We start from the raw sequence: 13,662 nt of genomic DNA on the forward strand, positions 1-13,662 counted from the left end.
AAAATGATAATATTAATAGCCAACATTAAAATAAGCATTTCATGGATGACAGAAATTGGGCTAAGTGTTTAATATGCATTATCTTATGTAATCCTCCCAACATCCCCAAACAGTTATGATTATAACAACATCAAACATCTACGGAGCACTTGCCGTGTGTCCAGCATGGTTTGGCATCCTTTCATGCTTTGCCTCATTTAATCTTCAAAACCTGGTGAGATGAATACTAACACTGCCTCATTTATAAGTTCTGTGATTTTGTGCAAGTTTCTTAACCTCAAAGATATTGAAATATATAATGTTAAGATAAAATATAAGATGTATATGTGCATAAAAAAATAACAATAGGCTAGGTATAGTAGCTCATGCCTATAATTTTAGAGCTTTGGGAGGCTAAGGTAGGAGAATCACTTGAGGCCGAGAGTTTGAGACAAGCCTGGTCAACATAGTGAGACTTGTCTCCACAAAAGTAAAAACCATTAGCCAGGGGTGGTGGTACACACTTGTAGTCCTAGCTACTCAGAAGGCTAAATTGGGAGGATCACTTGAGCCCAGGAGTTTGACATTACAGCAAGTTAATAGTGCTTCTGCACCCCAGCCTGGGCAACTGAGGGAGATCCTGCCTCTAATAATAATAATAATAATAATAATAATAATAATAATAATAAATGTCTTGTGGCCAATACCCAGCTTTGGCATTTGAACACTGCCAGGGCTTTGGAAGCCCATGTGTGCCCCTCCCCACATATGCATTTTTCCTTAGCCCTAGAGCTAAGCACTTTTCTGAGTGCTTTTGTGTGTTTAACCATGTCCTAATTTGTTCCTCATAGTTTTGCAAGCTATGTACAGATCCCTGAAAAAAAAACATGGATTTCTCTTTACTTCATTGCACAAATATCTCTGGGCTATGAACATTTCTCTAGGTTCTTGCAGAACTTGACTTTTTTGACTTCCTCAGGAATCTTTCAATTGCAAGCAATGAAACCCAACTCAAACTGGCTTAAGCAAAGGGAAAGAATTTACATCCTCTAGAATCCCAGAGGACCAGGGGTAGGTTCAAGCTTGTCTTCCCTTGTGGTTTGTGTTGGCTTGGGTTGGTCTCTGTTTCATCCTCCTGTGAGGTAGTCCCAACAGCTCAGGCCGACACCCTCTCTGTTCCTCATTTATTGGAAGTAGGGCTCTAACTCCTCTCCCCTTCTTCCAGTCGGTTCAACAGAAATCCCAGGATTGAGTCTCTGTGGACCATTTTGGGTTAGGTGTTCATTCGGAATGAATCACTCTGGCCACAGGGATGGAATATGCTGATTGGATGGGCTTGCAATGTGGAGGTGTCTGCTGATGCTATACATCTGGGGGTAGCTCCACTCTGACCACCTGAATTGAGGGTAAGTGGGGGTGGTTCTCCTAAGGAAAATAAAGGTTAACAAAGGAAGAGGGGATGGATGCTGCAGCGGCAAAGGCAAGAGCCGTGTATCCCACTTCTGAGCAAAGCAGGGTTACTCTGTACACACCCATCAGTGACCGACATGCCCTTTGTATCTCTCCAGGACTGAAGAAGCAACATAACTGCCCGTAAGAGGGACTTCTCAACCTCTTAGGAAAACACATAGTGTCTTAAACATGAACTGTTCTCTTTCCCAAGGAAAACATTGCTGAGGACTTTATCTTTGGGTTTTCATTTTTTATACCATCCTCTTTGACTCTATAAATGTACTTTATATGTTGAAATTGGATAGTTATGTATCTAACTTCCTACTTGATGACTACATATATTCTCTATATACCAGAACGAGATAAAAAAGAAATTAGTAGGTGCTATTTCAGAGACGTGTGGCACAGAGATCAGCAGAAAAAAAGCCAGAAACAAACAAAAAGCAACCCATGATTACTCATAATAAAGATCACCACTGAACAATGAGATTTTATGGAACTAAAATCATGATATATTTATAGATCAGTTTATTTCGTTTGCCACAGCAAACTGGTTTTTATTTTTCACATTTCTCTCTGTGCTTCTATTAGAAGCCATGGAAACAACGCTCTCCTTTTTTTTTCTTATGCAAATTGATTCACCTCAGCATTTACTGACCTTTTCTTGGCATATTCTCTTTGACTCTGGTCATGTCAGTTGTAAAAGCATGCAAAGAAGCTGATAATGAATGCTTTCAGAAGATAACAGTGTAAAAACCTGACCTTGAATCAATGATAGCACAATTACTTTGTTGAATTTTTTAATCAGTGATGATTTTCCTACCTTAAAATAATTATATTCTTTAACAGAACCTCTGGAAGAAAAATCATAGTATGCCTCATTCTTTTTTTTTTTTTTTTTTTTTTTTAAATGGAGTCTCACTCTGTTGCCTAGGCTGGAGTGCAGTGGTGTGATCCCAGCTCACTGCAGCCTCCACCTCCCAGGTTCAAGCAATTCTCTTGCCTCAGCCTCCCAAGTAGCTGGGACTACAGACTCACACCACCACACCCTGCTAATTTTTTTCTATTATTAGTAGAGACGGGGTTTCACCATGTTAGTCAGCCTGGTCTTGAACTTTTGACCTCAAGTAATCCATCTGCCTCGACCTCCCAAGGTGCTGGTATTGCAGCCTTGAGCCACCGTGCCTAGCCAGGATGTCTCTTTCTATAGACCTATTTTCCCCAAATTTGCATGTAAATCACATTTTTGTAAATGGAATCATAATTCAAGGTCCAGCATAACTCAAAAATTGTGCAGTGAATCATGGAATGATTTTAATTTTAAAGGAGAAAGAAACTTCCGGGCTTTCTTGCCTAAGCGTCTCCATTTATAGATGTGGAAATTGTGGATGTATAGTGGGAAATGTCTTAGCTAAGGTGCATTTATAGTGAATTTATTCTGTGATTGATATTACTATATATTTTTCTAGTTGCCAATTTTTGTTTTTGATGCTTAATTAAAGGAAGGTAGTAGACCTGTAGAACCAAAAGAAGATTATATTTTCAGCTTCCTTACAGTTTGGATATAATTTGTCAATAATTATAAAGTTTGTAGATAATTAAAATAATACTTGTTGAGGTGTTTTTTTCCTTGGTTGCTTGATACAATGCTTTTTTTAAAAATAACTATACCACAAATATAGGAGTAATATAGCTTGCTGTCAATTAAAAATTATTTATTTAAATTGACAAGTAAAAATTGTATATTTCATATACAGCATGTTGTTTTGAAATATGTATACATGCGGAATGGCTAAACTGAGTGAATTACCATATGCATACCTCACATATTTTTGTTTGTTTGTTTTTTGAGATGGAGTTTTGCTCTGTCACCCAGGCTGGAGTGCAGTGGCACAATCTCAGCTCACCACACCCTCTGCCTCCCGGGTTCAAGCGATTCTCCTGCTTCAGCCTCCCGAGTAGCTGGGATCACAGGCATGTGCCACCATGCCCAGCTAATTTTTTGTTTTTGTTTTTGTTTTTGGTAGAGACAGAGTTTCACCATGTTGGCCAGGCTGGTCTCAAACTCCTGACCTCAGGTGATCCACCCACTTTGGTCTCCCAGTGTGCGGGGATTATGGGTGTGAGCCATTGTGCCCAGCCATTGTTATTAACTATAGTCACCATGTTGTACAATAGATCTCTTGAACTTATTTCTCTTATTTAACTGAAATGTTGTATCCTTTAACCAACATCTCCCTCACTCCCTCATTCCTTCTTCCCATCAAAAAACCAAAAAACGGAAAAACAAAAAAACTCTTCTAGGATTTAAATATCTTTCCGAGAGAATAAGTTCACAGGCTAAACCAGTGATTTGCAACTGGGGGTGATGTTGTCCCCCAGGGGACATTTGGCAATATCTGGAGACTTTTTTTGTTTGTCACATCTTGGGGGAGGTGCTACTGTGGGTAGAGGCCAGGATGCTACTAAACACCCCACGCTACATAGGACAGCCCCCTACAGCAAAGGAGTAACCACCCCAAACATCCATAGTGCTGAGATTGAAAAGCCCTGGGTTACATGAACCAGCTTTCTGCAGGTGAAGACTCCCACAGAGATCATAAGCCATGCCCTTTCACTTACTGTGTTGAGTGCTCCTTTATTAGAGTGTCACAATCATCTCTACCTCTATTAAAAAGCTAGTGTGAGAAGCCTCTTCCCTACTTTTGCATTTACCCTCTGCTGCTTCTTCCTGTGAAATTAAACAAGTGCTCTCATCTCTCTAAGGCCAATCCTTCCTCTAAGGCTTGGAGACCAGCTAGGATTAAGTTCAGCTGCATGAAACAGAAAAATCTAACGTCCTCTGGCTTTCTACCAATGGTATTGTATTCCTCACGTAAAAGCAATCTGGAGACAGCAGTCCAGGGCTGGTGCCCATGCTCCACGATGCCATCAGAGGCAGGGGCTTCTTCCATCCTCCCACCCAGCCATTCTTGGAATGTTGGTCCTCACACATAGCTCCTGGTGGGGGCACCATGGCTGCTCCATCACCAGCACGGGGCCTATGTCTAGGTGGGGAGTCAGGGGAAGGGGAAAGGTTAGAGTGCTTGCAGATTGAGAATGTCTGCCTCTTCCCAAATAGGTACTTACAAAATTGCACTTTATTTATTTCCTATGCTGCATTTATTGCATTTGATAATGGCAGATATAATGGTTAATTTTATGTGTCAAGCTGACTGGGAGAAGGGATGCCCAGATAGCTGGTAAAACATTATTATTATTATTATTTAAAGGCAGAGTCTCCCTCTGTCACCCAGGCTGGAGTGCTGTGGTGTGATCTCAGCTCACTGCAACCTCCACCTCCTAGGTTCAAGCGATTCTCATCCCTCAGCCTCCTAAGTAGCTGGGATAACAGGCATCAGCCATCATGCCCAGCTACTTTTTTTGTATTTTTAGTAGAGATGGGGTTTCACCATGTTGGCCAGGCTGGTCTCGAACTCCTGACCTCAAGTGATCCACCTGCCTCGGCCTCCCAAAGTGCTAGGATTACAGGCGTGAGCGCCTAGCCCCTGACTATTACCATCTTTTAGGGAACTTGTAGCAGCCACTGCTGATGCTCAGCTCAGAAGCCCTCACATTCCTTTACCATTTCCATGCTCTCCTACTTTGGCTGCATTGTTCTTTTGCTATGTCAGTGGGACCTGCAACAGAACTGCTCTCAGGCTCCCAGAGAGACCCTGCTCTGCTTGTGCAGAGGGCCAGAAATGCCAGAGTGCTTTTATCTGCTTGGGGTAGCCAGTAGCCAATGACCTGCTAACACAGCAGAATGAAAGCCCAGCTCCTTTATTCTGAGTCAGGAAAAACCCTTAGATGCAGTTGACTCTCCAGAGCTCCCTGCAGGATCAGGTGGAGTCTGGCCTTTGGTTTGAGATCGCCACTCTGGTGGGCTTCTTCCTCTTGCTTTGCCCTGTTCCCCTACTCTTACTTTGCCCAGTGTTCCCAGGAGACACTGCCTTCGTAAATCATTTTCACAAAAATCTTTATCTCTGAGTCTGCTTCCGGGGACCAGACTATGCCTTTTTAATTCACCCAGTGCCTAGCATAGCACCTGACACATAGTGGGTGTTTGAAAACTTCTTCAAGACTGGTTGAAAAATGCATAATATTAAACCCAATTAAACAAACAGTCCTATTGGAAAGACACTTTTGAAGCCAGTCAAATTCAGATGATTCAGTAACAATTAGTAACATAGGTTTGATTCTTTTTATTTTTTTGTAAGACAGAGTCTCCCCCTGTCGCCCAGGCTGGGGTGCAGTGGAGTGATCTTGGCTCATTGCAATCTCCACCTCCTGGGTTCAAGCAATTCTCCTACCTCAGTCTCCTGAGTAGCTGGGATTACAGGCGTGCACCACCATGCCTGGCTAATTTTTTTATATTTTTAGTAGAGACAGGGTTTCACCATGTTGGTCAGGCTCATCTCAAACTCCTGACCTCAATGATCCACCTGTCTTGGCCTCCCAAAGTGCTGGGATTTACAGGCGTGAGCTGCCGTGCCCAGCCTTACATAGGTTTGATTCTATCTAGCAGAACTCAAATTCAAAATAACCTGGTGAAAGTTGAATACTTAAATTTAAGGTCACAGATCACTACAATATGACAGGGACCAGGCATTTTTAATGTGTACAATTCTTCTATCAGCTTAGGTTCCTGCTCAGAAATCTGAAACTCTCGCCCCACTACATGCCACAAACCCTTTTTTTTCCTTTTTTTCTTTTTTTTTTTTTTTGGAGACGCAGTTTCACTCTTGTTGCCCAGGCTAGAGTGCATTGGCATAATCTCGGCTCACTGCAACCTCCATCTCCCAGTTTCAAGCAATTCTCCTGCCTCAGCATCCCGAGTAGCTAGGATTACAGGTGTGCAGCACCACACCTGGCTAATTTTTGTATTTTTTGTAGAGATGGGGTTTTGCCATGTTGGCCAGGCTGGTCTCGAACTCCTTACCTCAGGTGACTCACCTGCCTTGGCCTCCCAAAGTGCTGGGATTATGGGTGTGAGCCACCAAGCCCAGCCAAACCCTTATTTTTTTTAAGGAGGTTATGCACACTGGTTTCCCAGAAGCAAAGCATCAGGTAATGTTAACTTCGGTTATTGCAAATGATGGCTGGAGGTCTGGGGAGAGGGATTGATCATACTGGGTGCCTGCATCTCCTGTGCAAATCTCTCCTGGGGCCTCAGTGCTTACGCAGTTTGCTCCATACACCCTTGGTTTGAGTGGACCCTCCCCTGGCTCGTAGGCTGCCTTTCATTGTTCTGGGTGCTCTCAAGCAGTGATGCCACTGTGGGGCATGGTGCCTGACCCCTAGAGCAATGCCTCCTCCAGGCCCCAGAGAGCTCTCCCCTGAAAAGTCAAGGCCTGAAAGAACGAAGCCTGCCATTGGCTGAGAACTGGAATCATTACAACCCCCAATGCTGGAGGTGGGACTTGTGGGAGGTGATTGGATCATGAGGGTGGGTTTCTCATGAATGGTTTAGTACCATCGCCCCTTGGTACAGTATAGCGAGTGAGTTCTCGCAAGATCTGGTTGTTTAAAGCTGTGTGGCACCTCCCCCATTTCTCTCTTCCTCCTGCGGTGGCCATGTAAGATGTGCCTGCTTCCCCTTCACATTCTGCCATGATTGTACATTTCCTGACGCCACCCCAAAAGCAGAAGCCAGTATGCTTCCTGTAAAGCCTGAAGAATCATGAACCAATTAAACCTCTTTTCTGTATAAATTACCCAGTCTCAGGTATTTCTTTATAGTAGTGCAAGAACAGACTAATACACCCATTCTTGACTTTGGAGTTAGATTAGACTTCTGAAGTTCAAATCTCGACTCTGCTACATTCAAGCTGTGTAACTTTGGGCAATTCACTCAATCCCTCTCAGCCACAGTTTCCTATTTCTCGAATGTAGTTTCCATGAGGGAATGGGTCTTGGTCTTTTCCTGCTGTTGCTATATTCCCAGTGACAAGACAGTGCCTGAAGTATGGTAGGGGCTTCATAAGTATTTTCTGAGGAAATAAATTAGGGTATTTGTGAAGGCTGATGGAAATGATGGGTAGTGTCTGGCACAAAGCAATCACTTAATAGTATCTGAGTGATGATCTGGCACAAAACCAGATCTGGCACAAAGCAATCACTCAATAAATGCTAGCTATAAATATATAAAATATACATATGAAGATGTAATTTTATTTTATTTCTTACATCTGGTAACATAGTTTCTAACCACAATGTAATGTGTTAGAATTCATCCTCTCTCATGCCTGTAATCCCAGCACTTTGTGAGGCTGAGGCGGAAGGACTGTTTGAGCCCAGAAGTCAGAGACTGCAGTAAGCTGTCATCATGCCACAGCACTCTTGCCTGGGCAACAGAGTGAGATCCTTTTTCTAAAAACTAACAAAACAAAACAATTATTTCCAAAAATTTAAAACTTAAAAAAAATTAAAAATTGAGAAGTTTTTTAAAATATGAAAAAAGAGGCATCTCCATATTTTCTGAGAGCAATAGTACATTGGTGAACACTGATTGCCCCGCCTCCATTCACTTGTGTCTTTCTTCCTAACACAACTCCGATTCTGACCAAGTATAGCTTAGAAGAATGTGACCCGAGACTCTAGAAGTAAATCTTTTTTTTTTTTTTTTTTTTGAGACAGAGTTTCACTCTGTCGCCAGGCTGGAGTGCAGTGGCACAATCTCGGCTCACTGCAACCTCTGCCTCCCTGGTTCAAGCAATTCTCCTGCCTCAGCCTCCCAAGTAGCTGGGACTACAGGCACCCACCACCATGCCCGGCTAATTTTTTGTATTTTTAGTGAGACGGGGTTTCACCATGTTGGCCAGGATGGTCTCGATGTCCTGACCTCGTGATCTGCCCACCTCGGCCTCCCAAAGTGCTGGGATTACGGGCGTGAGCCACCGTGCCAGGCCAGGAGTGAATCTTAAGGAGGCTATTGGCATGTGCCATTCCCCCATCACCTGCCTGCATGACTCATTGGTCCTGTGACTAGGACTGGTTCAATCAAAATGAAGGAAACATTTATATTACACACTTGGAGATGTGGTTTTTCCATTTTTCACCAGGTAGTTGAGAACAAAGAAGTATGTAGCTCCAGTTGCCACTCACAACTGTCTTGTTACTATGAGGCACTTGGAAATGAGGCTTACAACATCATGAGAAAGATGGAGAGAGCCAGGTATCTGACGACATCTTTCAGCTACTGATGGTGCCACTCCTGCCAGTTAGGTAAGATAATACATTTCCTTACTGTCTTATTTTTTATTTATTTATTTTTGAGACAAGGTCTTGCTCTGTTGCCCAGGCTGGAGTGCAGTGGTGTGATCTGGGCTCACTGCAGCCTTGACCTCCCAGGATCAAGTGATCCTCCCACCTTAGCCTCCTGAGTAGCTGGGACTACAGACATGTGCCACCACATCTGGCTAATTTTTGAAGTGTTTTGTAGAGATGGGGTTTCACCATGTTGCCCATGCTGGTCTCAAACTCCTGGCCTCAAGCAACCCTCCCTCCTCGGCCTCCAAAAGTGATGGGATTATAGGCATGAGCCACTGAGCCCGGCCATTTCATTATTATTATTATTATTATTATTATTATTATTATTAAGACAGGGTCTCATTTTGTTGCCTAGGCTAGAGTGCAGTGGCAGCAAGAGGGCTCACTGAAGCCTCAGCTTCCCAGGCTGAAATAAGCCTCCTGTCTCAACCCCTCACGTAGCTGGGACTACAGGCATGCGCCAGCACACCTGGCTAATTTTTGTACTTTTTTAACAGATAGGATTTCACTATGTTGTCTAGGCTGGTCTCCAACTCCTGAATTTAAGCCACCCACCTGCCTTGGCCTCCCGAAGTACTGTGATTATAGGCTTGAGCCACCATGCCCAGTCACCTTATTTTTTATGTCATTTAGGATGGGTTTTTCCAAGCCTTACAGCCAGAAATATCCTACCTGGTGGGCTGCAAAATTATGTAGGAGATGAAACTAAAAATGTCCTCTTCGAATAATAATAGTAATGGTAGCCAATGCCTTCTTCAGCACAGTGTCAAAACATATGCCAAGTCCTTCAGCTATATTAGCTATTTACTCTCTCAACAATCCTATGAGGTGGAGACTACTATTTACTTCATGTTTCACATGAGGAAACCAGGTATATGTCAAGTTACATACATACACACACACTAAACCCAAAACGGGTCAGTGGAAGAGCTGGGATTTGAACATAAAGGTCTAGTTTTGGAACCAGACTTATACCTACCCATGAAACCTAACCATTTCCATCAATAGATGAATGGATAAAGAAACTGTGGTATGTATACACAATGGAATACTAATCAGACACAAAAAAGAATGAAGTCATGTCCTCCATAGCAACATGGATGGAACTGGAGACCATCAGCTTAAGTGAAACCACTCAGAAATAGAGAGATAAATACCACATGTTTTCGCTTATAAGTGGGAACTAAATAACGTGTACACATGGGCATAGAGTACGGAAAGACAGACATGGGAGACTTGGAAGGTTGGGGTATGGAAAGGAGTGTATGATGAGAAATTTCTTAACGGGCGTAATGTACATAATTTGGGTTGATGGATACCCTAGAAGCCCTGACTTCACCACTACAAAATCTATACAAGTAACAAAATTATACTTGTACTCCATAAATTTTTACAAACAAACAACAAACCCCTACCCATTAAACTATACTTTACAGTATTTACTTCTATGAAGATTCATAGTGAGAAAGAAAAAAATGGAAGGTAATATGCTTCAGTTTTTTAAAAAGTATACTAAAGCTTTCATAGACAAAAATTGAACACTTGCAAAATTTTCTTGCTTGTGTACCTTTTCCAGGGAATTTGTCTCCTTTTGAAAACATGTATTCGTTTATCCAATCATTCATCAAATATTTATTGGACACTACGTGTCAGGCATTGAAGCAGGTGCTAGAGTACATAGTGAATAACTTCCTGCCAGGTGGAGAAGACAAACAAGTAAACAAGAAGGATAAGCCCTTTCCCAGGAAGGCACAGTGTGCCATGGGCATCTAAACATGGTACCTGAACCAGTCTGATGCAACAGTTGTCTAAAAAAATGCTTCCCAGGTGAGACCTAAGATTTCCCCAGGAGAGCGGTGAGAGGTCATGTCCAAAGGCCTGGAAGAGGAAAGAAAGAATGTGTCACATCTGTGACACTGCAGGCGGTGGTAGCTAGGAGAGGGTTCAGTACATAGAAAGAGAGATGAAGTCAGTGATGCAGGCAGTGGCCAAGAAGTTCAGCTCTTGTCTAAGGCCAGGTCCTCCAGAAAGTAGAGCCTGAGTCAAAAACTAAAGTGCTAACAATTCAGGAGGTGCAAGTCCAAGGTTTAAAAGGGAAGTTAAAAAGGGAAGTATGGCAAATAAAGAAGCCAAGCATGGTGAGGAAACTCACACACTGCTGTGGGGCCACCATGTTACAAGGAGCTGAAAAGAGGCATAGCAGGTGGCTTAGCAGGTGAGTCTGCCTGGGACATGGGACTGCTCTGGAAAGGCTGTGGGAAGAAACCCTGTCTTTTAGTAGGCCATGAAAATAGAAAGAAGGAGGAATTAATTTGCCCAGCTCATTCTACCTCTTGTTTTCCCTTATTTAGGGAGCATCCATGGGGAGTTAATTTCCCCACACTTCTGGGTTGCAGCATCTGGTGCTTGGAGGCTGCCCAGGAAGCCAGATGTCATGCTTCATCATGCGACATTTCATCCCATTCTGGAAGTGGAGGGATGACTCAAAGCAGAGGTTGGTGTGTAGACTCAACTGGCCCACGGCTTCAACTTGGGCCCCAGGCAGCTTGGGGTGTTCATCCATGGCCAAGCTGAGCTTCTTCAGAAATGAAGAAATTGAAAGAATCTGCAATGGTACATAGGTTAATGTCCGATAGTCTTTTTCCCTGAGAGAAGCTATAAAGAACTTCAAGCCTAGGACAGCCCCAATCAGATGAAGAGCTCAGATGGTTCATCCTGGCTGCAGGGTGGAGATGGATTGAAATTAGCAAATCTGAGAGTGTGTCTGTCACCCTGTGGCCTGGTCTAAGGGAGTAAGAATAAGGATGAAGCCAGGTGGATAGATCTGAGCAATATTAAGGAAGTCAGTTTCACTGTATTTTGTAATTAAGAAGATGAGAAGGGTGAGGGAGAGGATGGCACCTGCTTTCTGGCTTAGGCAGCTGAGGAGTAGATGGTGGTGCCACTTTCTGTGATGGGGAATGGTTGAGTGGGGTGCGTGGAGACTAAGTGGGATGCTGAGCTCAGTGTTGAACTAATTGAATGTCAGAAGCCCAAGGCACATCCAAGGAGAAGTGCCCTAAGGCAGTTGGTAGCACTAGTCTGGAGTTTGGGAGCAATGCCTCAGCTGGAGACAGGAGTTTTTGAGTCACTAGAGTATATGTGGGTAATGCAGCAGGCATGAGGGATGCATAAGATGCCCGAAGGCGAATATTTTAAAAAGAAGAAAAAGGGTAGAGGACCCGGCCCTCCCAGGCTCCTCAGTGTGAATGCATAATGAGTACACTACCAGATGAAGGGAAGATTCCAGAAGATGCAGAGAAAGCACGGCCAGAGGTGACCCCAGGGCAGGAGCAATATTTTGGTGAGTGAGCAACAGTGAGAGATGTGCAAAGGAGTCAACTTAGGAAAAGCGTGAGAGATGTTCAATGAACTTAGAGCTGAGGAGGTCTTTGGTTTCCTCAGGAAGGGCAGCATCAGTAGCGTGGTGGAATTTGGGGTGAGTGGAAGCAAAATGCAGATAAACCATTAATCTTTTATGCAGGGATTACTTATAATTCAAAGCAGTTACTGTAATTCAGAATGATACAAAGGTAAATAAATTATAGAGCAGGTAAGCATTCCAGTAGGTTTTAACCCCTTATCCTGCTTTACATTTCTGCATAGCATATTTGACAACTTGAAGTGATTGTATTTGTGCCACTGGTTGCTGTCTGCCTCCCCTATAGAAGGAAGAACCAATCCCAGCACTTTGGGAGGCTGAGGTGGGCGGATCACAAGGTCAAGAGATCAAGACCATCCTGGCCAACATGGTGAAACCTTGTCTCTACTAAAAATACAAAAATTAGCTGGGCGTAGTGGTGCGGGCCTGTAGTCTCAGCTACCCAGGAGGCTGAGGCAGAAGAATCGCTTGAACCTGGGAGGCGGAGGTTGCAGTGAGCCGAGATCGCACCACTGCACTCTGGCCTGGCAACAGAGCAAGACTCCATCCTAAAAAAAAAAAAAAAAAAAAAGGGAAGAGAACCATGAAGGCTGCAGCTTTGTCTTGTTCACTCCTGCAGCCGCAGTGCTTGGCCCAAAGTGGCCATTCAATAAATGTTGGTTGAATAAATGATAGAATCTGATGAAAATACATAAATTAAAAAAGAAATCATAATTTGAGCTATATAAATATATGTACAGGCTATTTACAAAATAATTATAGATAAATGTTCAAATAAAAAAGAAGAAGCTGTGAAGATGACTATAGGACATCTCTTGTTGTCAGCCTCCCAGACTTTCTGGTAATTTAAGTGGAAATTGATAATACTAAAAGATTGTCATGAATTTCAAAAAGGCTTTTCTAATCTACAACTCCCCTGTAGACTTTTATAAAGAGATTTCTGTATAAAGATTTTGACTTTTATAAAGAGATTTTTGTTACCAATTAGATGCTAGACTGGAAAGTAATCAACTTAGGGAAAAATATATAAATATAAATGTGTATGTGTGTATTTCTTTTTTCACAATTTTAATCAACTAAGAGAAGAAGAGTTTTTACACTAATTTTGAAGGTTGCTTATTTAGAATCCTGCATTTTATTAAAGGCAATAGCATAATACTTAACATCTATGCCAGAGACATGCTTGGTTATTTTATATGAAGAGAGGCATGCTTTTTATGGAATCATTTCTAAGGAAGTGGACATTGAAATGACAATTCCAAGAAAAATGCTTTCCTTTGTCTAATTTGTTTTTACCCCTTCTTTACAGGTTTTTTATGTTACCATGCTTTAGCAGAAGTCAATTAATCATATATTTTAAATAAAATGTTTCGTAATTTACCAAGACCAATTCTGTCAGTAGCACAGTATGCTAGATGTGTATTCAATTTAGATGATGGTGAATCCTGATCTCTAAACCCTGTGGTTTCAGTGATAAGGATGGAGTGTGCAAACATGGA

This window comes from Gorilla gorilla, chromosome 2, assembly GCF_029281585.2.
Source record: "Gorilla gorilla gorilla isolate KB3781 chromosome 2, NHGRI_mGorGor1-v2.1_pri, whole genome shotgun sequence".
Taxonomy (NCBI): domain Eukaryota; kingdom Metazoa; phylum Chordata; class Mammalia; order Primates; family Hominidae; genus Gorilla; species Gorilla gorilla.